The following is a 24974-nucleotide window of genomic DNA, read 5'->3' as shown; positions in this document are numbered from 1 at the left end:
CCGGGTCCTGGGGCCCTGTGCTGTAGTGCTTGCACCTGGACAGACGTCTCCTTGAGCAACAAAATGCAAAGAAACGTAGTTGGTGTTCAGTCGCCAAGTCATGTCGGGATCTTTGCGACGCCATGGACCACAGCATGCCAGGCTTCCCTGTGCTATAAGGGACTAAAAAGAAATGACAAGGGACTAAAGAACTCTGTGCATGCACAGCTGGGGCAAATTATGAACGGTAAGATACAAAAGACCAAAAATCCAGCTGCCACTTCTGAAGAGCTGGGAGCAAAAGCAGGGTGCTGTCCATGCCCCTTGCATACACCACCACCAAAGGGATGGGCAAACCACCTAAGCCACCCCTCTGGCCCAACCCCAGGACCCACCCCTCCCCTCCCACATAAAAGGAATCAACTCTCCACCCTCATCAGGGAGTGAGCAAGGAAACTGTTACTTGTTATCACTTCCCCCTATTGCAACAGGGGCCCCAATAAAGCCTTGCCTGAATTTCTTGTCTGGCCTCCTATCCATTTCTATTGATCAAGGAGGGCGAAGAACACTGATCAATAACAAAGCCACAGACTGCTAACAAAGGTTGCCCCCATAGTTCCAAGGCCAGTCACTAGGTGGTATTTTGATGACCTTTTCAAAGCCATCTCACAGTACATCTACCTGATGTCATCTTCTCTCAAGTCCCCCACCCCAGAAGCCTCTTACTGCCTAAATCTCTTCCCTCTCATGAATCCCTCCAGGAATTGCTTCTATCCTCAGGAGTCTGGCAATTCTTGCTGTTGAAACAATAATAGCACTTCTTTTGAGAGATTATTATGTGCTAGTAGCTGTGCTAATTATCTGCTTTTCATGAACTCTTGTAATCCTTACAGCAAACCGACAGCAGACGCACGTGGGTGAAGGGCTCATGCCTCTGTCCCACACCTCTGGGGACCTGTGCTGTCCTGAAGAGCTTTCCTCCAGGTTTTCTAGGTCCCCCCACCAGCACCTGGGACCGGACAGGAGGCCAGTTCCTTTACAGCCAGGTGCCAAGGAGCACTGAGACTCATCCCAGGGCCACTGGGGAGTTCAAAGCCCAGGCTCTTAGCCATTACATGACACTGTCCTGTTGCTTTTGAGGTAGGAGATTGACAGGGTCCAGGTTGGAAATTCACAATCAGCCAGCCTTCTCTTTCCATTTTCTGAGGCAAAAGATAGGTGGGCTCCAGTTGAAAAATTTACAACCAGCCCTCTATTCGCTCTCAGAAATGGAAGTAACAATAGAAACAGGGTAAATAGCCAGTCTTTGTCGCTTGTGTTCATCTCAAGGGAATAATCATGGCAAGGACAAAGAGAGGCAAAACCTCTGAGTAAAAGATAACGGAGATACTACACATGCACAAAAACCCTCCTCGGAATCAAAAGTCAGGGGATAACTCCAGGCCATAATGAGTCTTGTTCCTCCCAGAAGCCTTCACGTCAATATCCAGGGGAGCATCCCAGAGTAGGTCTAGCGGTGGAAAAGAAACCAGATAATTGTCCTGAAGGAGGACAAAGACTCAGAAGAACTGATCTATATAAATGACTTAACCGCCTCTTTACAGTGCTCTTCCTCACTGAGGGGGACGCCCACACCCTTTCTCTCTGGGTGTGCATCTCTGCCCTGCTTCTATCTCAACTTAACAAACTGTGTCTCTATGCACTCTCCCACTTGTGGTTGTGCTATGTCTCTAATAATAAACTCTGTACCTGCATGTCCCGCTTCTGCCTCTGTGATAAATGCATTTTTCACTGGAGGCAAAGATCCAGGAAAAATTAGCTTCTAACCTCTAGCCCTTGTTGGTCTGGTGGCTAGGATTCCTAGTTTTCATGCTGGCTGCTGCTGCTGCTAAGTCGCTTCAGTCATGTCTGACTCTGTGCGACCCCATAGACAGCAGCCCACCAGGCTCCCCCGTCCCTGGGATTCTCCAGGCAAGAACACTGGAGTGGGTTGCCATTTCCTTCTCCAATGCATGAAAGTGGAAAGTGAAAGTGAAGTCACTCAGTCTTGTCCTGACTCCTAGCGACCCCCATGGACTGCAGCCTACCAGACTCCGTCCATGGGATTTGACAGGCAAGAGTACATCCTGGCTACCCAGGTTCACTTCCTGGGCAGGGAATTAAGATCTCATTCCATGCCACCACTCGCTACTGCCTCACTGAGATCACTTTCTTCTTCCTTTTCTAATTGCAGTGTGTGTTCTCTCTCCCTAAATACTTGTGAGAATGGGCTATGTGAAGCCCTGCAGACATCCTAGCACAGCTCCTTGCCCATGGTAGCTCAGAACCACAGCACTTGATGGAAAAGCCAGAACATTTCCTCACAATTGAAGGTCACCCAGTGAGAGTCTCTGATCCCCAGGATTCCCAGCTGCTCTTCTGGAAGCAGCTGCTGGGTCAGTGGAGGCCTGAGATGTTCCCAGATACTCAACACCTGAGGTGGCTGAGAGAGACAGAAAGGAGAGAGGAGGGCCACAGAGAGATTTTTTCTGGAGCAATACTTTCACTCAGAGAACCAAGAAGGCCCCTGAAGCATCACACATCTTCATCATTGAGCTGGTCCAGGGAGTAGAGGAGGAGGGGGCAGGACCAAAGCTACATTTTTGCTGCAGGTGTAGCTTTTGGCCATATAACTGCAAGTTTATGATGAGAAGAGAAGAAAGGATACGATGCCCTTGAGTGAGTAAGTGAAAGTTGCTCAGTCGTGTCCGACCCTTTGAGACCCCATGGACCGTAGTCCATGGAATTCTCCAGGCCAGAATACTGGAGTAGGTAGTCTATCCCTTCTCTAGCGGATCTTCCTGACCCAGGAATTGAACCAGGGTCTCCTGCATTGCACGTGGATTCTTTACCAACTGAGCTATCAGGGAAGCCATGATGCCCTTATTGGGTTCTAACCCTGGAAATTTATTTTGTAATTCAAGTTTATTATCCACATCTATGCAAAATAAATTATCTTTATTGATCAATTTCACTATAAAACTTTCAACAAGTTTTATAACTTCTTTTCATTGGCTTTTAAAAGTGAACTTAGTGTTTCTCAATGTGCTCCAGCCTTGACAGCTTTCAACAGATGTGACTGGCATTACATTGCAGTGTTACCAGTGTTTCCCAGGTCATTCCAGTCTGGAGTCAAAACCAGGGTCTCCATAAGAGAAACAGAAGAGACAGATAACAACTCCTATTTCTCTGGCTCCCTTTCCATGCACAGTTGCAGAATCTAGCCCTCTCTCCTAAATATGTCTGGGAGCTCCATGGAGTGTCCATGGGGCTTTTCCTCCCTGCTCTATGTGCCATGGTGATATCCACTGCTCCCTTCAAAGCCCAAGCCCAGCCTGGTTTAAGGTAAAATTAAAAATTACCTTAAGAATTTAAGGTAAAACTCTTTCCCAAGAGTTGCTGTTGTTCAGTTGCCCAGTCATGTCCTTTTCTTTGCAACCCTGTGGACTGTAGCACAGCAGGCCTCCCTGTCCCTCACCATCTCCCAGAGTTTGCCCAAGTTCATGTCCATTCCTAGTCATTTTTGCAAATGGCCCCAGGAAGGGCACCACCCCATACAAGGGCACATCAGTAACCATTGCCTCCATGCAAAGCCTTCTTCCCCTGCTCATGTGTGTTTAGGTTAGTTCCTAGTCTCTCTCTCCTATGAGCAGGGGGACAGAGTCTGGAGAGAGGTTCTTGGGAGTGAGATCAGAGGGCAATGCCCAGAGAAAGAGGGGGCCTCCCTCAATCATCTCCTTCTCTCATCAGTCTCCGTCAGTTCCAGCCAGCTGACCTTCACAAGAGGAGGGAAAAACTATTTGTACAGTATCAGATCAGGTAGGTATAGTCACTTGGTTGATCTGGGATCATTTGAGACAACTCTGAATGAGACAGGAATAATTATTAGGTCTTCTGGTGCCTTTGATTCTATCCTAAAAGTAGAAGAAAAGAGAGAGAGGGTGGCTGGAGAGAAATAGGTAAATGAAGTTCAAACCACTTGGGGCTGGACTCTGAATCAATGGAAAATATCCTGAAGCTACTAAAGAATGTCTCTTCTTAAGTCCAGTCAGGCTGCTATAACAAAGTGGCTCATAAGCAATACTTTATTTCTCACAGTCTGGAGGCTGGGAAATTCCATCATCTGGGTGCCAGTAGATTTGGTGTCTGGTGAAAGCCTGCTTCCTGGTTCATAGGCAACCATCTTTTCATTGTGTACTCATGTAGCAGAAGGACAGGAGGTGCTCTCTGGAGCCTCTTATACAAGGGCACTGATCTCATCCATGAACGCTTCACCTCATGACCCAGTCACCTCCCAAAGGCCCCACCTCCAAAGACCACTATACTGGGGAGTTAGGATTTCAACATAGGAATTTGGGGAGGACCTAAACGTTCAGACCATAGCAATGTCTGTCACTCAAACCCCAGGACTGGCTGAACACTGGTGTGCTCCACACCGTATCCAGTGGAAGAGGAAAATGTACTAGCTTCCTGATTATTGCCACTGATACGGTGGGTTAAAATAAGAGAAGTTTATTTTCTTAAAACTCTGGGGGCCAGAAGTCCAAAATAAAGGGGTTCGCAGGGCCACATTCCATCCAGAAACTCTAGGAAAGAATCCTGCTTCACCGCTTCCAGCTTCCAGGGGCTCCTGGACTTCTCTGTCTTGTGGCTGCAACTCTCCAACCTCTGCCTCCGTCTCCATATGGCCTTCTTCCTGGTGTGCCTCTGAGTCACTCATAAGGACACTTCTCTGTCACTTATAAGGACATTATCATTGGACTTAGGGCCCTAAGTCTAGAATGTTCTCATTTCAAGATTCTTAGTTGAATTACATCTTTAAGGGCCCTATTTCCAAATAAGGTAGCACTCACAGGCACGAGATCAGGACCTAGACATACCTTTCAGGGGACACAATTTAACCTGCTAGAGATCTCATTCTCACCTGGCCAATCTTCCACTTTCTGTCTGAAACAATCCAGAGAAGGTTAGACAAAAGGCATTTCCAATTAAACTGAAAAGCTCTTGCACAGCAAAGGAACCCATAAACAAGACAAAAAGACAACTCTCAGAATGGGACAAAATATGTGCAAATGAAGCAACTGACAAAGGATTAATCTCCAAACCATACAAACAGCTCGTGCAGCTCAATATAAAAAATATCAAAAATGGGCAGAAGATTTAAATAGACATTTCTCCAAAGAAGACTTGCAGATGGCCAACAAACACATGAAAAGATGCTTTACATCAGTCATTATTGGAGAAATGCAAATCCAAACTACAATGAAGTATCACCCCGCACCAGTCAGAATGGCCATCAGAAAATCTATAAACAATAAATGTTATTGGTGGGAATGTAAATTGGTATAGCTACTGTGAAGAACAGTACAGGTTCCTTAAAAAAACTAAAAATAAAACTACCACATGACTCAGCAATCTCACTACGGGGCATATACCCTGAGAAAATCATAATTCAAAAATATACATGTACCCCAGTGTTCATTGCAGCCCTGCTTACGATAGCCAGGATATGAAAGCGGCCTAAATGTCCATTGACAGATAAATGGATAAAGAAGATGTGGTACATATAGACAATGGAATATTACACAGCTGTAAAAAGGAACAAAATTGGATCCTTTGTAGTGGTGTGAATGAATTCAGAGTCTGTCATACTGAGTGAAGTCAGAAAGAGAAAAATAAGTATCATATATTAACACATATTTATTGAATCTAGAAAAATGGTACTGAAGAACCTATTTGCAGGGCAGGAATAGAGACACAGATGTAGAGAACAGACTTATGGACAGAGCAGAGTGGGGAGAGGGCGGGACAAACTGGAAGAGTAGCATTGATGTATATATACCACCACGTGTCTCATAGCTAGCTAGTGGGAAGTTGCTTATAGCACAGGGAGCTCAGCTCAGTGGTCTGTGATGACTGAGAGGGGTGGGAGGAAGGCTCAGATGGGAGCGGATATATGTATACTTGCAGCTGATTTGCATTGTTGTACAGCAGAGACTAATACAACATGGTAAAGCAATTATACTCCACTTTTCAAAAATAAATTTTAAAGAGGCACTTAAATATCAGATAACCTGAGAACATGGGTGCCACAGTCTTGGAAAGTGACCCTGTAAAAACACTGTAGACAGAGGTGTGTTGTTTTTCAACTTCCCCAGTGCCCTGAGGCTCAGAGTACGGTGCTAGAAACTGACGGCAACATTTCCCTTGAATTTTCTGGAGTTAATAGAGACAGGACAGGGAGAGATGAAGGTTGGACAAATAGATTATGAAGACTTCTTTCCATTTACTGCTCCCCACTTTACTTCCACTCCAACCACACCGACATTACCTGAGCAGAGACCAAGGAAGAGGGCAGATAAACACTTGACAGGTGAATGCATAAAGGAATTTATAAACAAGTTAAAGTTTCTTGTAAGTGCTGCAGTTTTCTAGCACATATCATGTGCAAAAGAATCAGCAAGGCAAATAATTCGATCTGATTTGATCAGTATTACATGCCCTACTACTCTGAGGTTGGAAGTAAAATGAGACATTTTAATACAACAAATATGAAAGCTTAGTCACATGGTGGTGATGGGGCTGGTGGTAACATTAGTCAATATTCATGAAGCCCTACCAAGGGACAGGTGATGTGCTTGAGAGGTAAAGTTATTATCAAAATACTTTGGTAGGGACTTCCCTGGTAGTCCAGTGGTTAAGCCACTGTGATCCCATTGTAGGGGGCTCGGGTTCAATCATTGGTCAGGGAAATAAGACCCTACATGTTGCACCAATGTGGCCAAAACACACACACACACACTTTGGTGATTATGTGCTTCTTTAGTAACACATTAAATAACAAGATCAACCTACTGACAGGCGTCATAATTACCATAATTTCAAACTAGTGAGAAGCACAAGTAATATTCTGAGAAACCTGCAACAACTTTGACATATAAATCTATGATTTCTGTTGCTGACAAAGTCACAGGTTCTGCGCATATTACTGGGATCTGTTGCCACATTCATAACTATAGGAATTGCTAAATTTCGGGCGGATGTTGATAAAATGAAGACACGGGTTTCTATTCCTATCCAGGTTTAGAGAGCACCTGAATTCTCTCCACACATCTCTTGTCTGTGGACCTAGATACACACTATGCCAAGCTTGCCCTTTCTCTTAGGAGAAGCTCTTTAAAATAATCTCTTCTCTTAACAGCTTCAAGAGTACTGCAGAATCACTGGCAGTCAGGTCATTTTCCTGTCAACTGAAGAGAAACATTATGTGCCAGAGGCACTGGGCAGGAGACGTCCCCTCCTACACAGAGCAGCAGTGAGAGCCTCGCCCTGTGCACACTCAGCTGTCCTATCCTGTGGTGTGTCCTGGGAGACGCTAGTCCGGTGAAACGCTCCATGCTGTGGGCAAGTGAGTTTAGGAAATGCAGCATCAGCTCTCTCCCTTTTAGAAATTCACACTGTGTATGAGCAGAGCAAAGTCTCCACAGTGTACTATAAAGTGGTTTACCTAAAGCCCCATGACCTGACCATGGAACTTCCCTCCTTCTTTTATTCCATGGCTGAACTAAAGCTTTACAATACACACCTTGGGAAACCCTAAACTGTGTCATATTAAAAGCACCACAAAATAACTGCAAAACCAATGAAAATAAACTGGCTTCAAATTAAACCCACAGTTTTTTCCTAGAACAAATCCAGAACTAGCTCCAGGAGGGAGAGAGAAGTGGTATGCCTGGGTAGTTTCTGTCATGTGTAGTAGCAGTTCACACAGTTTAATGAAAACCATATTTCCTTCTGTTTGCCATTAAGGAGTTCTAGGGTCAAGATCTGCCTAGTGAGTAAATGTGCGTGCCTGGTAGGTCACTTAGTCATGTCTTACTATTTGGGACCCTGTGAACTATAGCCCACCAGGCTCCTCTGTCCATGGGATTTCCCAGGCAAGAACACTGGAATGGATTGCTGCTGTGCCTTCCTCCAGAGGATCTTCGCAACCCAGGGATCGAACCCACATCTCTTATGTCTCCTACATTGGCAGACAGGTTCTTTACCGCTAGTACCACCTGGGAAGCCTCAGTGAGTAAATAGCCATCTCATAATCCCTGCTCAACTGCGATAATCACAGGAGTTTTCAAAACAACTTTAGTGATCTGGGTTTTTTTTTAATTAATTTTTTTATTGAAGGATAATTGCTTTACAGAATTTTTCTGTTTTCCGTCAAACCTCAACATGAATCAGCCGTAGGTATACATATATCTCCTCCCTTTTGAAACTCCCTCTCATCTCACTCCCCATCCCACCCCTCTAGGTTGATACAGAGGCCCTGTTCGAGTTTCCTGAACCATACGGCAAATTCCTGACGGCTATCTATTTTAATTATGGCAATGTAAGTTTCTATGTTACTCTTTCCATACGTCTCACCCTCTCCTCCCCTCTCCCCACATGCATAAGTCTATTCTCTGTATCTGTTTCTCCATTGTGCCCTGTAAATAAATTCTTCAGTACAATTTTTCTAGATTCGATATATATGCATTAGAATACGATATTTATCTTTCTGACTCACTTCACTCTGTATAATAGGTTCTAGGTTCATCCACCTCATTAGAACTGACTCAAAGGCATTTCTTTTGATGGCTGAGTAATATTCCATTGTGTATATGTACCACAACTTCTTTATCTGTTCACCTGTCGATGGACATCTAGATTGCTTCCATGCTCTACTACTGTAAGTAGTGCTGCAATGAACAATGGCATACATGGATCTTTTTCAATTTTGGTTTCCTTAGGGTATTTGCCTAGGAGTGGGATTGCTGGGTCATATGGGGATTTTATTCCTAGTTTTTTAAGGAATCTTCATACCATCTTCCATAGTGGCTGTATCAATTTACATTCCCACCAACAGTACAAGAGCGTTCCCTTTTCTCCACACCCTCTCCAGCATTTATTGTTTGTAGACTTTTTGATGATGGCCATTCTGACTGGTATGAAGTGATATCTCATTGTAGTTTTTATTTGCATTTCTCTAATAATGATTGATGTTGAGCATTTTTTCATGTGTTTGTTGGCCATTTCTATGTCTTCTTTGGATAAATGTTTCTTTAGGTATTTTCCCATTTTTTGATTGCATTGTTCATTTTCTGGTATTGAGTTGTATGAGCTGCTTGTATATTTTGGAAATTAATCCTTTGGAAGTTGTTTCATTTGCTATTATTTTCTCCCATTCTGAGGGTTGTGTTTTCACCTTGCTTATAGTTTCCTTTGCTGTGCAAAAGCTTTTAAGTTTAATCAGGTACCACTTGTTTACTTTTGTTATTATTTCCATTACTCTAGGAGGTGGGTCATAGAGAATCATGCTTTGATTTATGTCATCAAGTGTTCTGCCTATGTTTTCCTCTAAGAGTTTTATAGTTTCTGGTCTTACATTTAGGTCTTTAATCCACTTTGAGTTTATCTTTGTGTTTGGTGTTAGGAAATGTTCTAATTTCATTCTTTTACATGGAGCTATCCAATTTTCCCCGGAGAAGGCAATGACACCCCACTCCAGTACTCTTGCCGGGAAAATCCCATGGACAGAGGAGCTTTGTAGGGTGCAGTCCATGAGGTCACGAGGAGTCCAACACTTACTGAGCAACTTCACTTTCACTTTTCACTTTCATGCATTGAAGAAGGAAATGGCAACCCACTCCAGTGTTCTTGCCTGGAGAATCCCAGGGACAGTGGAGCCTGGTGGGCTGCTGTCTATGGGGTTGCACAGAGTTGGACACGACTGAAGCGACTTAGCAGCAGCAGCAGCAATCCAGTTTTCCCAGCAACGTTTATTGAAGAGGTTGTCTTTGCCCCACTGTATATTCTTGCTGCCTTTGTCAAAAAACAAGATATCCATAAGTGCAGGGGTTTATTTCTGGGCTTTCTATCTTGTTCCATTGGTCTATATTTCTGTTTATGTGCCAGTGCCATACTGTATTGATGACTGTGGCTTTGTAGTATAATCTGAAGTCAGGAAGGTTGATTCCTCCAGTCCCATTCTTCTTTCTCAAGACTGCTTTGGCTATACAGGGTCTTTTGTGTTTTCATATGAATTGTGAAATTTTTTTGTTCTAGTTCTGTGAAAAATACCATTGCTAATTTGATAGGATTCACATTGAATCTGTAGATTGCATTTGGTAGTATAGTCATTTTCACAATATTGATTCTTCCTACCCAGGAACATGGAATATCTCTCCATCTATTTATGTCATCTTTGATTTTTTCAATAGTACCTTATAATTTTCTGTGTACAGTTATTTTGTCTACTTAGATAAGTTTATTCCTATATATTTAATTCTTTTTGTTGCAATGGTGAATGGGATTGATTTCTTAATTTCTCTTTCTGATTTTTCATTGTTAGTATATAGAAATGCAAGTGGTTTCTGTGTATTGATTTTGTATCCTGCAACTTTGCTAAATTTTCTGATTAGCTCTAGTAATTTTCTGATACTATCTTTTAGGGTTTTCTGTGTATAGTATCATGTCATCTGCAAACAGTGAGAGCTTTACTTCTTCTCTCCCAATCTGGATTCCTTTTATTTCTTTTTCTTCTCTGGAAGTAGCTAGAACTTCCAGAATTATGTTGAGTAATAGTGGTGAAAGTGGACATCTTTGTCTTCTTCCTAATCTTAGGGGGAATGCTTTCAGTTTTTCTCCATTGAGAATAATGTTTGCTGCAGGCTTATCATCAGTTCAGTTCAGTCGCTCAGTTGTGTCCAACCCTTTGAAACCCCGTGGACTGCAGCATGCCAGGCTTCTCTATCCATTACCAATTCCTGGAGCTTACCCAAACTCATGTCATTGAATAGGTGATGCCATCCAAACATCTCAGCCTCTGTCATTGCCTTCTCCCCCCATCTTCAATCCTTCCCAGCATCAGGGTGTTTTCAAATGAATCAATTATTCACATCAGGTGGCCAAAGTATTGAAGTTTCAGATTCAGCATCAGTCCTTCCAATGAACATTCAGGACTGATTTCCCTTAAGATGGGCTGGTTGGATCTCCTAGCAATCCAAGGGACTCTCAAGAGTCTTATCCAACACCACAGTTCAAAAGCATCAATTCTTTGGCTCTCAGCTTTCTTTATAGTCCAACTATCACATTCATACATGACTACTGGGGAAAACATAGCTTTGACTAGATGGACCTTTGTTGGCAAAGTAATGTCTCTGCTTTTTAATGTGCTAAGTTGGTCATAACTTTTCTTCCAAGGAGCAATCATCTTTTAATTTCATGGCTGCAGTCACCATCTGCAGTGATTTTGGAGCCCCCCCCCCAAATAGTCTCTTATTGTTTCCATTGTTTTCCCATCTATTTGCCATGAAGTGGTGGGACCAGGTACATGATCTTAGTTTTCTAAATGTTGAGTTTTAAGCCAACTTTTTCACTCACCTCTCACTTTCATCAAGAGGCTCTTTAGTTCTTTGCTTTCTGCCATAATGGTGGTGTCATCTGCATATCTGAGGTTATTGATATTTCTCCTGGCAATCTTGATTCCAGCTTGTGATTCATCCAGTCCAGCATTTCTCATGATGTACTCTGCATATAAGTTAAATAAGCAGGGTGACAATATACAGCCTTGACTTACCTCTTTCCCAATTCAGAACCAGTCTGTTGTTCCATATCCAGTTCTAACTGTTGCTTCTTGACCTGCATACAGATTTCTCAGGAGGCAGATAAGGTGCTCTGGTATTCTCATCTCTTTAAGAATTTTCCAGTTTGTTGTGATCCACACAGTCAAAGGCTTTAGCATAGACAATGAAGCAGATGTGTTTCTGGAATTTTCTTGCTTTTTTGATGATCCAATGGATGTTGGCAATTTGATCTCTGGTTCCTCTGCCTTTTTTAAATCCAGTTTGAACATCTGGTTCTTGGTTCATGTACTGTTGAAGCCTCACTTGCAGAATTTTGAGCATTACTTTGCTAGCATGTGAAATGAATGCAATCGTGCGGTAGTCTGAGGATTCTTTGGCATTGCCTTTCTTTGGGATTGGAATGAAAACTTACATTTTCCTGCCCTGTGGCCACCACTGAATTTTCCAAATTTGCTGGCATATTGAGTGAAGCACTTTCACAGCATCATTTTTTAGGATTTGAAATAGCTCAACTGGGATTCCATCACCTCTACTAGCTTTGTTCATAGTGATGCTTCCTAAGGCCCACTTGACTTTGCATTCCAGAATGCCAGAGCTCTAGGTGAGTGATCACACCATTGTGATTATCTGGGTTGTGAAGATCTTTTTTTGTATAGTTCTTCTGTGTATTCTTGCCACCTCTTCTTAATATCTTTTGCTTCTGTTAGGTTAATACCATTTCTGTCCTTTATTGTGCCCATCTTTGCATGAAATGTTCCCTTGGTATCTCTAATTTTCTTGAAAAGATCTCTAGTTTTTCCCATTCTATTATTTTCCTCTATTTCTTTGCACTGATCGCTCAGGAAGGCTTTTTTACCTCTCCTTGCTGTTCTTTGGAACTCTGCATTCAAATGGGTATCTTTCCTTTTCTCCTCTGCTGTTTGCTTCTCTTCTTTTCATGGCTATTTGAAAGGCCTCCTCAGACAACCATTTTGCCTTTTTGCATTTGTTTTTTCATATCATATATAGCCTTTACTATGTTGAGGTAGGTTCTTTATAGGCCCATTTTTTTAAGAGTTTTAATCACAAATCATGCTGAATTTTGTCAAAGACTTTTTCTGCATCTATTGCGATTATCATGTGGTTTTTATTTTTCAGTTTTTTAATATGGTGTATCACATTGATTGATTTGTGCATATTGAAGAATCCTTGCATTCCTGGAATAAACCCAACTTGATCATAGTGTATGAGCTTTTTGATGTGTTGCTGAATTCTGTTAGCTAAAATTTTGTTGAGGATTTTTGCATCTATGTTCATCAGTGATAGTTCGTCAGTGATAGGCCTGTAGTTTTCTTTTTTTGTGTTGTCTTTGTCTGATTTTGGTATCAGGGTGATGGTGGCCTCATAGAATGAGTTTGGAAGTTTTCCTTCCTCTGCAGTTTTTTGAAAGAGTTTTAGAAGGATAGGCATTCGCCCCTCTCTAAATGTTTAATAGAATTCTCCTGTGAAGCCATCTGGTCCTTGGGTTTTGTTTTTGGGGAGATTTTTGAACACAGGTTCAATTTCAGTGCTTGTAATTGGGTTGTTTATACTTTCTATTTCTTCCTGGTTCAGTCTTGAAAGATTGAACTTTTCTAAGAATCTGTGGTTATCTATTTTATTGCCATATAGTTGTTCATAATAGTCTTTTATAATCCTTTGTATTTCTGCATTGTCTGTTGTAACCTCTCCTTTTTCATTTCTAATTTTGTTGATTTGATTCTTCTTTTTTTCTTGATCAGTCTGGCTAAAGGTTTGTCAATTTTGTTTATCTTCTCAAAGAATCAGCTTTTAGTTTTATTAGTCTTTACTATTGTTTTGTTTCTTTTTCATTTATTTCTGCTCAGATCTTTATGATTTCTTTCCATCTACTAATTTTGGGGGTTTTTTGTTCTTTTTACAGTTGTTTTAGGTGTAAATTTAGGTGGTCTATTCAATGTTTTTCTTGTTTCTTGAGGTAGGATTGTATTGCTATCAACTCTCCTTTAGAACTGCTTTTGCTGCATTCCATAGGTTTTGAGTTGTCATGTTTTCATTGTCATTTGTTTCTAGAAAATTTTTGATTTCACTTTTGATTTCTTCAGTAAGCTGTTGGTTGTTTAGAAATACATTGTTTACTCTCCATGTGTTTGTGTTTCTTACAGTTTTTTTCTTGTAATTGATATCTAGTCTCATGGCATTGTGGTCAGAGAAGATGCTTGATACAATTTCAATTTTCTTAAATTTACTGAGGTTTGATTTGTGACCCAAGATGTGGTCTATCCTGGAGAATGTTCCATGCGCACTTGAGAAGAAGGTGTATTCTTCTGCATTTGGATGGAATGTCCTGAAGATATCAATGAGAGTCATCTCATCTAATGTATCATTTAAGACTTGTGTTTCCCTATTAATTTTCTGTTATGATGATCTGTCCATTGGTGTGAGTGGGGTGTTAAAGTCTCCTGCTATTATTGTGTTCCTGTCAATTTCTCCTTTTATGTCTGTTAGTGTTTGTCATGTATTGAGGTGCTCCTACGTTGGGTGCATAGATATTTACAATTGTTACGTCTTCCTCTTGGATTGATCCTCGATCATTACATAGTGTCCTTCCTTATCTCTTTCAATCTTTATTTTAAGGTCTGTTTTGTCTGATATGAGGATTGCTACTCCAGCTTTTGCTTCCCATTTGCATGAAATACATTTTTCCATCCTCTCACTTTCAGTTTATATGTGTCTTTAGGTCTGAAGTGGGTTTCTTGTAGACAGCATATATATGGGTCTTGTTTTTGTATCCATTCAGCCAGTCTGTGTCTTTTGGTTGGGGCATTTAATCCACTTACATTTAAAGTAATTATTGATATATGTTCCTATTGCCATTTTCTTAATTGTTTGGGGTTGATTTGGTAGATGTTTTTTTCCTCTTGTATTTCTTGACTATATAAGTCCCTTTAACATTTATTGTAAAGCTGGTTTGGTGGCACTGAATTCTCTTAACTTTTGCTTGTCTGAAAAGCTTTTTCTCTCTCCATCAATTTTGAATGAGATCCTTGCTGGGTACAGTAATCTTGGTTGTAGATTTTTCCCTTTCAGTACTTTAAATATATCCTTCCATTCCCTTCTGGCCTGCAGAGTTTCTGCTGAAACATCAGCTATTAAATGCATGGGGTTTCCCTGTATATTACTTGTTGCTTTTCCCTTGCTGGTTTTTTTGGCAATTTATTTTTTTTATTTTGGCAATATCTGGCAGTTTATTAACCAATGGAACATACTGAATAACAAACTATCTTACATCTTTCAGGAAGAAGAAACACTAGATTTGAAAACACATCACCCACTGAATTTAGACACAACATCTCTACTCAATTAAGAGAAACATTTGTACAGTCCAGGTCTTTATTCTTACACCCAACAGGCCCTACATTCATAGGGAATGGGCTCCAACAGTTCAGGTTCCTTTCCACTGGTCCTCATGAAGTGTGTTCTCTGGGTGGAGCAGGCTGGTGCTTCAGCTGAACCCAAATCCCTTTCTCTTTGGCTTCCTTCTTTTTCTGATCATTTTCCTTCACATGTTTCAGGAAGCTATCTAGGCTCTTAGAGTGCTTAATATGTTCAATAGGCACATTAATTCTCTTGGCAAGAATCTTGCCATTAACTTGTTTGTTTACAGTGATGCCAGCAGCATGCTAGGTGACAATGTAGACTCTCCAAGTTTTGCCATGGCAACATTTGTGGGGCATTCCTTTTTGAACAGTACCCATGCCCTTGATATCTACAATATCACCCTTCTTGTAGATTTGCATAGATGTGGCCAAAGGAACAACTCCATGTTTTTGAAAGGCCTAGAGAACATGCAGCAGGTGCCCCTCCTCTTTTCCTTTGTGTTGGTCATTTTGGCAAATTACTGGAAGATGGTGGTTCCAGCCGACAGGCTCCCTTGCTGCTTTTAATATTCCTTCCTTGTGTTTAGTCTTTGTTAGTTTGATTAATATGTGTCTTGGTGTGTTTCTCCTTGGGTTATCCTGTATGGAACTCTTTGCACCTCTTGGACTTGATTGACTATTTCCTTTTCCATGTTGGGGAAATTTTCAACTATAATCTCTTCAAAAATTTTCTCATACCCTTCCTTTCTCTCTTCTTCTTCTGGGACCCATATAATTCGAAAGTTGGTGCCTTTGATATTGTCCCATCGGTCTCTGAGACTATCCTCAGTTCTTTCCATTCTTTATACTTTATTCTGCTCTTCAGAAGTTATTTCCATCATTTTAACTTCCAGCTCACTGATTCACTCTTCAGCTTCAGATATTCTGCTATTGATCTCTTCTAGAGTATTTTTAATTGTAGTAATTGTAGTAATTTTATTTTGGCAATATCTGGCAGTTTATTAACCAATGGAACATACTGAATAACAAACTATCTTACATCTTTCAGGAAGAAGAAACACTAGATTTGAAAACACATCACCCACTGTCTATTCTCTAATTCTTCTAGGTCTTTGTTAATTGATTCTTGCATTTTCTCCATTTTGTTTTCAAGGTTTTTGATCATCTTTACTATCATTATTCTGAATTAGTTTTCAGGTAGTTTGCCTATTCCCTCTTCATTTATTTGATCTTCTGTGTTTTTAATTTGTTCCTTCATTTGTGTAGTATTTCTCTGCCTTTTCATTATTTTTTTTTACCTTATTGTGTTTGAGGTCTCTTTTTGCCAGCCTTGAAGGTTGAATTCTTTCTTCCTTTTGGTTTCTGCCCTCCTAAGGCTGGTCCAGTGGTTTGTGTAAGCTTCATATAGGGTGCGATTTGTGTTGTTTTGTTTGTTTGTTTGTTTGTTTGTTTGTTTTCCCTCTGATGGGCAAGGCTGAGTGAGGTGGTAATCCTGTCTGCTGGGTTTGTATTTTTGTTTTGTTTGTTGTTTAGATGAGGCTTCCTGTACAGGGTGCTCCTGGTGGTTGGGTGATGCCGGGTCTTGTATTCAAGTGGTTTCCTTTGTGTGAGTTCTCAATATGTGATACTCCCTAGAGTTAGTTCTCTGGTAGTCCAGGGTCTTGGAGTCAGTGCTCCCACTCCAAAGGCTCAGGGCTTAACCTCAAAATGAGACACAGAGACACAAGGTGAGCAAATGGTGTTTGAAAAAATGGTATCAATGAACTTGGTTGATTCAAGATTGTCACAAATCTTCAATTTGAAAAAATTACATAATCTTGACTCTCCTCAGTCTTAATACTTTCCTTTCGTGAGCACTGAATGGCAAGCAATGTTCAGACTGTCCTGTTGCAGACAGATATACCTTGCAACGTATTTCACAGAGCCTGGAAATAGAGAGAAAGCATGTCTCCTGAAAGAAGATATTACATTCCTTTCCCCTCATCCATGACAGCATTGAGGCTTGGATCCCCTTTCTCTGGTCTTCACTCTCCAGAAACAAGAGACTGACAAGAGCCACTGTTCCCAGTGATCTGGTTTTTAAATTAGTACTCATTTCAGGTCACAGAATCCATCGTAGTGATCTTAAACATAGAGGAATCAGAAGGTAAAAGGGCACAAAATTCAAAGATGGAATGTAACCAACCCTATCTATCTGTCGGTCTGTCTGTCTCTGTCTCTCTCTCTCTCCTCTCTTTTGTGTCTCTTCATTCTTCACTTTCTCATTCTAGTATGTTTTTGCTTTAATCCAAATGCTCACACTCTCTCTATCCTTCCTTCACTGAAAGGCTGCACAGGTCTCCACACCCTACAGCCAATATTGACTGGCTTTCTCTGATTTTCCAGCCCATATGGGAGGAAAACATGGCTACCCTGAGCTCCTGAGTTTAAAGTCACAATTACAACTAGCACAAGAGAGGCTGAAGACTGCCTGGTCCAGCTTGAGTTACTTGCCCCATCACATGCCTGCCAGGGGCCACCCTTACAGTATTTTGAAGAGTAGCTGAGATGGGGGTTGGGGAGGGCAGGCAGAAGGGAGAGGATGAAAGGTAGACAACCTGTGTGTATTACATCTGGGAAATTGCTTAAACAGAAAAAAGATTCACTTGGCTGATCACACACGTGTTATTCATTCCATGACTGTTACCAACCTAAATATGGCTTCAGTCTAGAGTGTAATAAGAAACTGGTACCTATAGCAAAATGTGTTCATTCCTCTCTTTTCAACTAAACATGAGGACAAAGGCATCAGGAGAGAAGGTGAGAAACAGTTACTCAAACGTAATTAATAATGGTTAATAATTAATAATCACCCCACCTACATACTGTGATTCTACCTTTATTTTTAATAAGCTAAAGACTCAAGGGTTGCATATTTTTCAGTGTTTTTTTTTTTTTTTTTTTAATGTCTTTCCAAGCGTTCCACAATTATCTCTCAAATTACCCTTCAGTAGAAGCTTGAGTCTACACGGGAGTTTCTTTATTCTCTCATCACATTTCACAGCATGATCCCAGTACACCCCCAGGCTCACTCATATTCCAGTCACACAGAATGTCATGCCCCTCCCAGACTGATGGCATATACTTATGCTGAAAGTTAGTAATTGTTTATCTGAAATTCAAACTTGACTGGCGGCACTCTATTTTTATTACTCAATCTGGCAACCCTACCCAGATCACACTCTGTGCTTTCAGACCTGCTTGTCATTGTCACACGACCCTTTCCCTTAGGTTACACTCCACCAGTCCCCTCACCTTGGCAAACTTAGCTTTCAAGAACCACCTCAAATGCCCTTTTCTCTGTAAAATCTTCCCTATTTTTCTCAGGCAGTTTAGATCATCCTGCAATATTTTCACAACTGTCTATTAAAGACTTGCAAAGTGAATTGACTCCTTGTCTTCCCTGCTGACCATGAGCTCTCCAAGAGCACTGCTGGGTCTGGGTATCTTCATATCTTCATGCTTGGTATGTAGGAGATACTTAATAAATATTTTTGATTGAATGAATTAATGAATTTTTTGGTAAATGGACTATTGCTGTGGTATGAACAGCCCTCCTACTCCTATTTCCCCGCACCACACTCATTTATCTTCTAAAAACAATATTTTTCAGACCTCAGGCCATTTTTGAGTTGGAAGAAAAATCAATTGGGTGCATAAAAGCCAGCATGAAATAGAAAAGAGTGAAGTAGCATAGAGAGAGGTGAAGTGTAGCCAAATGGAATGGGAAATAGAGGGCAGCTCTAGTATAAGGCTGAATCGTGTTCTGTTAAAACACAGGTGTGTGTGTGTCTGTGTGTATGTACTAGGTTTTGGTGTAAAATGTATCTCTTATTGTAACATGATCAAAAGAGTATGAAAACCCCTACCCTGTTAGGAGCCTGACCTGTTAGTTGTGATTCTTGGCACCTCCTCAAATTTACTCAATGACTCCCAGTTTCCTCCACTCAAGGTCCTCTATAATCTGGCCCCAACCTATTGCTTTGCCCTCTCTTACCACCACTAACTCCACAAGCCATCCACCTCAGATAAATAACTTATTGTTTGCCCATCCTACCCCCCAAATGAACAAGATACACACTCTGCTTTATTAACTTTGTGTACCTTCTCCCACAGTCAGCCCTCCACCCCTGCCATCCCTGACAGCTTGTTGAGCTGTGCCCTGCAGACCACGAGGTCTGTGCTTGCCCAGCTTCAAGACCTGAGAAAGAGACTGGAGTCATCAAAAGAGATTAATGGATGGAGGAACTTACACATCTGAAGAAAGGTCCTGGAGCGACACTTAATAGTGTGCTGCAGAAAGCGGCAGAATGTGGTGGCAGTCTTCGCCAGGGGAAGAGGGGAGGGAAGTTACCAGTTATAGTGGAATTGATGTCAGGTGGGCTCATTAGTTACCAGGGAAACCAGCAGAGGCGCCCGCCCCTCACAGCCCTTTTGATAAGAAAAATCACCAGCAGAGGCCTGGGGCAAATACACAGGAAAGTCATTCAGCTGAGTAGGGCGTAGGTGAAGCCGTCACTGGTTGGACGGGAGATGTAACTGTCTTGAGTGGCCTAACCATACATGGGTTCTCTCCACTTTTATTTTTTTTCATAGAATGAACTAGCTTCCTGACATCCAATGCAAACTCCTGCTTCCTTAGCCCCTCCACAAAATCACCTAAAACAAATCAAATCCTGTAATAGTCACCTTCCAATATCCTCTTACTGAGAAGTCCCTCAGGCCCTTATGATGTGCTTTCTCCCTTGCTGCTGCTGCTGCTGCTAAGTCGCTTCAGTCGTGTCCGATTCTGTGCGACCCCATAGACAGCAGCCCACCAGGCTCCCCCGTCCCTGGGATTCTCCAGACAAGAACACTGGAGTGGGTTGCCATTTCCTTCTCCAATGCATGAAAGAGAAAACTGAAAGTGAAGTCGCTCAGTCACGTCCGACTCTTAGCGACCCCATGGACTGCAGCCCACCAGGCTCCTCCGTCCATGGGATTTTCCAGGCAAGAGTACTGGAGTGGGGTGCCATTGCCTTCTCCTCTCCCTTGGTACAGTGAGTAATAAGTCCAACTGGTACAACATGATATGTTCCTGGTGATTTTGGCTAGAAAGCATTGACCCCTGGCTCACGGCAAGTACATACCCAATGTTTGCTGAAAACATTGAATTCGGATTTTTGTACATGTTTTTGAAAAGCATGCACCATGTTTTTCACATGGTGGAAATTATCTGGACTGTGTAGCAAGTGTTATTTGGAAAGCACAGAGTGAGAAGTTGGTTATGTACACAGTCTAGGTTACATGTGTCAGATTTGCACACACAAAAAGTGTCACGCCTGAAGTTCTTTTAAGTGGCTATGGCTTATTCTCACAGTCACACAAATGACAAAACCCTCGAATTGCTAGCCCCAGTACTCCATGACTGTTCAATAAGCCACAGAAAACTGAAACTGGAATCTAGAATAATAGCTCTGATGAACCTATCTGCAGTACAGGAGTAGAGACACAGATGTAGAGAATGGACTTATGGATACAGAGGGGGAAGGAGAGGGTGGGACGAACTGAGAGAGCAGCATTGACATATATATACACTGCCATGGGTAGACAGACACCTGCTGTATAGCACAGGTTGCTCAGCTCAGTGTTCTGTGATGACCTAGAGAAGCGGGATGCAGGGGCAGGAGGGAGGCTCAAGAAGGAGGGGTATATGTATACACATAGCTGATTCACACCGTTGTACAGCAGAAACTAATACAACATTGTAAAGCAATTATATGCCAATTAAAAAAAAAATTTTAATTCAACTGAAACAACCAAATGCACTTAGAAGTTTTGGTGTTTTGTTTTTTTAACTACCTTAAAGCCTTTGACGAGAGATGCAGGGTATAAAAATAACACAAATGCTTTACCTCTGTGTTTCACCTCGTAGATTTCAAAGTTCTCTAACGTCAGTCGCTATCTGGTGATGTTCGAAGCCACTAGTCATGACTGAAAGTGGCTTATTTAACATTTGTGTGCATAGTGAAAAGAAAGCATTGTAAATCCAGGAAATGAATGTTTTCTTTTTCAAAAACCCCTACATGTTTTTCACAAATGCTGAAAATCAACTTATAAGCTGAAAATCAACATATAATCAAATTACATGTAATGTGCTCAATTTACTTATACAAATTCTAAACTCATCATCTCCCCTCCTCTCAGTTGGCAATGCGTGCTGCTGCTGCTAAGTCGCTTCAGTCGTGTCCGATTCTGTGCGACCCCATAGACGGCAGCCAACCAGGCTCCCCCGTCCCTGGGATTCTCCAGGCAAGAACACTGGAGTGGGTTGCCATTTCCTTCTCCAATGCATGAAAGTGAAAAGTGAAAGTGAAGTCGCTCAGTCGTGTCTGACTCCTAGCGACCCCATGGACTGCAGCCCACCAGGCTCCTCCGCTCATGGGATTTTCCAGGCAAGAGTAGCAGAGGGCTAAAAAATGATACACTTTTAAAAATCAAATAATAACTAGGGACCTCCCTGGTGGTCCAATAGCTAAGACTCCACACTCCTAATGCAGGAGGACTGGGTTCGATCCCTAGTCAGGCAATAGATCCTACATGATGCAACTGAAATATATATATATATCTTGTGTACCACACCTAAAAATCCCACGGGCCACAACTAAAACCCAGTGCAGGCAAATAAGTATTTTTTTTTAAACTCAAATACTAAGTGTCTACTACATATATCTTCTTATTTAATCTTCAGACCCACCCGGCAATGCAATATGAGATATACACTAAAATTAAACAATATTTCCATAATGGACTGAATTGTTTCTGCTTCCCCTCCAATTCATATGCTGAAGTCCTAAACCCCCAATGTGACTGTATTTGGAGATAAGGCCTTAAAGGAAATAATTAGGGTTGGATAAGGTCATAAGGGTGAGGCCCTAACCCTCTAGGACCGGTGTCTTTATAAGAAGAGGAAGAGACAACAGCAACATCTTTCTCTGTGTGCACACAGAGAAGAGAGCCATGTGAGGACACAGTCTGCAAGCCTGGCAGAACGGTCTCAGGTAACAATCTCAATAGTACCCTATCTAGCCTTCAGAACTGTGAAAAAATTAATTTCTTGTATTTAAGCCAGTCAGGCATCAGTATTCTGCTTGGAGTCCAAGTAGGCCAATACGAATTCCAAAGCCAAAAAGATGATAAATGGTAAAGAAGGGATTTAAAAGCAGATCTCTGGACACCAAGTTTAGTATTCTAATACACCATGCAAAAGTACTTGTTAATGTCAATTCCAACCTGACTTTCGACTAAGCTCTGCATTTTCCAGCAACTCAGAGAGGTGAAATGAAAGCTGTTCCTTTTGTATATGTATACAATGATGTGCTGGTGTTTCAGTGTAACTGTTCTCATTGGAAGTGACTGAGCCCAGGACTGTAGTTCAGCCTGCTGGAATTCAAGTTTGCCCAGCATCAGAAAGTACCCCCACCTTCTCTTACTTTCATTTTAACCTGACCTGGTGGCAGCAGCCCTGAGGCCACAGGTTGTCCCATGGATAGGTTGGGATTCAAGTTTTGTGTCAAGATCTACCCAGACTTTCTTCTAGTTTTCTTTTACCCGTTGCTGAGGGCCCTGAGGCTAGAGTCTGTAACACAGAATGGCCAGAATCCAATTTTGTTCTAGCGTCAGGACGTGACACAACACTATTTCTTCTTTCAGCTTAACTTTACCCAGTGGTAGTGGGCCTAGGGCTGGACGCAGACATGTAGGCCAGCCAAATCCAGGCATAGTCACTGGGATTCACCACCCCTCTCCTCACTGTTATGTTAGCTGTTTATAAACAACAGGGGCTTCCCAGGTGGCTCAGTCGTAAAGAAACCACCTGCCAATGGGGGTTCAATCCCTAGGTCAGGAAGCTCCCTGGAGAAGGAAATGGCAACCCAGTATTCTTGCCTAGGAAATCCCATGCACAGAGGAGCCTGGCAGGCCAGAGTCCATGGGGGTCGCAAAAGAGTTGGACACGACCTGGCGACTAAACAACAGCAAACAGCAATAACCAAAGAACTGATGACTTACATTTCTTTACTACTTTACATTTCTTTATGCATTCAATGAGCTAACTTCCTAGGAGATGGATTCATCGTTTCAACATTCCATTGGTAGCTTTTTCAACATTCTATTGGCAGTTACCTCCAGTAACTGATTACAGCACAGCCGTACCATCTGTCACCCATTCTACCCTGTGGGTGGCCCCGTGGCCATTCAGGAATCAAACGCTTGTCAAGCCCTGATGTCTCATCCTTTTTCTTCCCAAACTGCCTATTTCAGTGGGTCAGGGTCATTATCCCGAATCCCACTTCTCCTAACACCAACTACTTGCAATTGGCCCAAAGATGAGGTTTAAGGGTAGAGTGCTTCAGAGTGCCAAGCCTCCCAAATTTCTGACACTACATACCAGAATAGAGTCCGAAGGTAAAGTTAAAGAGCACAGCTGCCATGGCTGTCCTCACTTACGACACAAACTGAAATTCAGGGGATTTCCAAAGCCACCATCAGACTTGACCATATATTGAAAGGACTCACAAAACTAACTGAAAGCTTAGACTCACGCTTACAGTTTATAACAGGGAAACAATGAATATTAAAATTAGCCAAATGAAGAGACACATAGGGAAGGGTCTTGGAATTTTCCAAACATAAAGCTTCTTTGCCCTCAAGACATATTATCCTCCCATCACTGATGTGTGACAGTATGAATGGAGCATGGCCAACAGGGAAGCTCACTCAGTCTTCATTGATTAGAGTTTTTGTAGATACTTCATATGAAGGCATAATTAACTGATTAGCCATGTGCTTGAACTCAGCATTCAGCTCTCTCCCTCATCCCAGCAGGGCAGATATCAAGGAGCCCAAAGGGCACACCAGGAGACACTTCAATAGCATACTATCCAGTGTGACGCTAAATAAAAAAGACATTCCTATCACTCAGAAAATTCCAAGGGGTTTAGCTGTTACCTCCTAGGAGCCAGGGACAAAGGTCAGACCTCTCTTTGGGCAAGGCTAAGTTCGCCCCTGCAGCTCTTTCATCTGCTTATGCCTTACAGATACGGCTAACAAAGGCAGGTACATATAAAACTAGTATCCACACAGAGTGTGAGGTTCTGCACACTCAGTTTTGTCTAATTCTCAAAATAACCCTGAAAATTTGGTATTATTGGTCCCTTTTCACGGATGAGAAAATCTGAGGCTCAGAGAAGTTGCCCAAAGTTTTAGAGAGGGAAAATAACAGATCTTACCAAGTTGACACAGCATACCCCTTGTGCTATTACATCCGTCTTGCCAACGTATTCACTCATTCCTTCTCCAAACATTTATTTTATGTCTACTTACTGCTAGGAACTGTTCTAGGTGCTAGAGGTGCAACAAAGAACAAAACAGATAGAAATCACTGCTCACATGAAATAGAATTCTAATGGGAGAGGGACATAAAAATAATAAGTAAGCAAAATATATACATTTTGATATATATGATAAATATATTCCATAATAAGCAAATTGTTATGGAAAAAATAAAAACAAGTATATCTTGTTTAGAGCTTTATTCAAACATATCAAATGTAACAAAACATTTTTGAGACAAATGGGAAATTTGAATATGGATCAGTATTATATATTAAAAATGCACCTATTACAAATGTAGACTGAAGTATTTATGGATAAAATAAGAGTGCAAAACTATTGATAATTATAGCTGTTGGATATTAGATATGTGAGAAAAGGCCTTTATACTAATCTTTTTAGTTCTGTGACAGTTATGACCAACCTAGACAACATATTAAAAAGCAGAGACATTACTTTGTCAACAAAGGTCCATCTAGTCAAGGCTATGGTTTTTCCAGTGGTCATGTATGGATGTGAGAGTTGGACTATAAAGAAAGCTGAGCACCAA

The 24974-nt window shown here is 41.6% G+C and overlaps 1 pseudogene; it reads right to left on the bottom strand.

Moving 5' to 3' along the window:
* Window positions 1-15032: 15032 nt before the first annotated feature.
* On the bottom strand, window positions 15033-15525 carry LOC107131866 (large ribosomal subunit protein eL21-like; annotated as a pseudogene).
* Window positions 15526-24974: the final 9449 nt, after the last annotated feature.

Source organism: Bos taurus, chromosome 26 (assembly GCF_002263795.3).
Source record: "Bos taurus isolate L1 Dominette 01449 registration number 42190680 breed Hereford chromosome 26, ARS-UCD2.0, whole genome shotgun sequence".
In the NCBI taxonomy this organism is placed as follows: domain Eukaryota; kingdom Metazoa; phylum Chordata; class Mammalia; order Artiodactyla; family Bovidae; genus Bos; species Bos taurus.
This window is presented reverse-complemented; position numbering and strand designations above follow the sequence as displayed.